Here is a 1,940-nt window from a genome sequence, read left to right as displayed (position 1 = left end):
GAAGGCAAGCCGCGAAGCAGTGGACGTGCTTTCCAGCGGCATATCTGGAACCAACGTGTCAGGTCATGACCGGCACTGGGGCGATTCCCCTGCAGCTAAGCAACCCTATGGTGAAGAGTTCTCAGATATGACCAGTACACTCTCAGACCGGACTTTCTTCTCTCCTGCTTATTAAGTTTATTGAGCAAACGTAAAATGTACTATTCTCTCTTTACCAATGCACAATTTTGATTATTTTAAGTAGAAAATTGTCAATAGATCATGTAGAAATTGAAAAGTGCATTGCAATTGACAGAAAAGCAGGTTTAATGGACTATCAATGAACAAAATAGTGCACAGCCAAAAAGAAAATAGTACATATTACGTTTGCACTAAAAACTTTGTGTAGCAGATTTAAAAAAAAAACTATTCGAGATTGAGAGTGTATTGCGAACAAAGTTCTCTGTATCGGGATAGACTTGTACCGTAGCTTACTGTTACCCATGACTTCACGGCATTCCTGAGTAAAAAAATTAAAATGGGAGTGTAATGCACTATTTGGACAAGGTAGGTGTACGCCACGCGAGACGTATAAGCTCACGTTTATGTACAATTTTGTACGTGGTGATGCATAATTTTAAACTTGTGCGCCGTCGTGCATAAAATTATGCGTGAATTTGCATAAATTTGTGCATTTTCACGTATAATTTATGCAAATTTCCCCCCATACAAAATCGTGCAAGTGGCACGTACAAAATTTTCATAAACATTTTGGGGGCTTATTAGGCTTCGCTACGACACACAGTAAAAAATCTGTGAAGAATCGCTTCGTAATACGAAGAAAAAGAAGGCATTGCAAAATCTTCAAAGAAATGTTCGTATTTTGAAGCAAAATCCTTCGCAATGCGAAACATTTTTTTATAATAAGAAGCAATTCTACAAGCCTTCATTTCTTCGTAGTTATGAAGCAAATGCTTCGTAGGCTTTTAAGAGTGCAGTGCAGCCTGGCGTTTACATTCACCTGGCCTGCGGTGCTTGCCCGCCTTCGGGGGGCTAGGCGCCTGACATTGCCAACACAACACATCGGCAATCGCAAGCATTCCGTTTCGTCTCATGCCGGTGGCACCCCTAAGGAGAGACTTTACTGAAAATTGTCTTTCTTTAGGACGAAGTAGACTCGTAGTATCCCCAGGTTTCAGCCGGCGCGAGATTCAATTCGTGTGGGCCCTTGTGCATTTTGAAAATTTTCTATAGCTTTTTAACGAGATTTTGCAGACTAGTAGAACTTTGATTGAACGGTGATTCTAAAGTTGAGATAGGGTTAAGAAGTTAACGACACGTTTTGTGAAATTTTCCGTCGAAATCACTGTTCCCATGCCACAACTCGACTCATCAAGCAAAAAGGAAAGGGAGAGGGGGTAGCCGAACCCGAGCAATGGCAGAACTCCTTTTCGCTTCTGTACAGCTTCCCCCGCTCTTAAAGACTCTCAATACATTTTTTTAGGGAGAGCCGGAGTTTTACCGGATTGACAAAGATCTTGAAAAGTCATTTCCGTGGAGAACCAATTTCAGATTTTGGGACCGAAAAGAGCCAAGCACAGTCCCCCCTTAAGAAGGATGTGGAGTCAGAGGATTCGCTGAATGACACATTTGGCCTCAGTAACGTGGGGCGCAATGCCTCATTGGGGTTAAAAGTTGTGGTCGAGGTTGGTCCCATCGTGGGCCAAACCTGGGTTGGGGGTGAAAATGGATTTCATTTTCGTTATCAGCAGCCTTCAAACCAGGGGAATCGAACTAATACTCAGTCAAAGTCAATAGAAAGTCTACTTTTTTAGGGTATTAAAGTGTGTGTGTTTTTTTTGTCGTTACGACTGAATGCTTTGAGATAGAAAGCTGAGTTTTTGGGGGGAGGCGAGCCAATGACCCCGCACAATCGCAGCCGGATCGGCTGGCCGTTCAGG

This window comes from Thrips palmi, unplaced genomic scaffold, assembly GCF_012932325.1.
Source record: "Thrips palmi isolate BJ-2018 unplaced genomic scaffold, TpBJ-2018v1 HiC_scaffold_10, whole genome shotgun sequence".
NCBI lineage: Eukaryota > Metazoa > Arthropoda > Insecta > Thysanoptera > Thripidae > Thrips > Thrips palmi.
Note: the sequence above shows the minus strand (reverse complement) of the source record.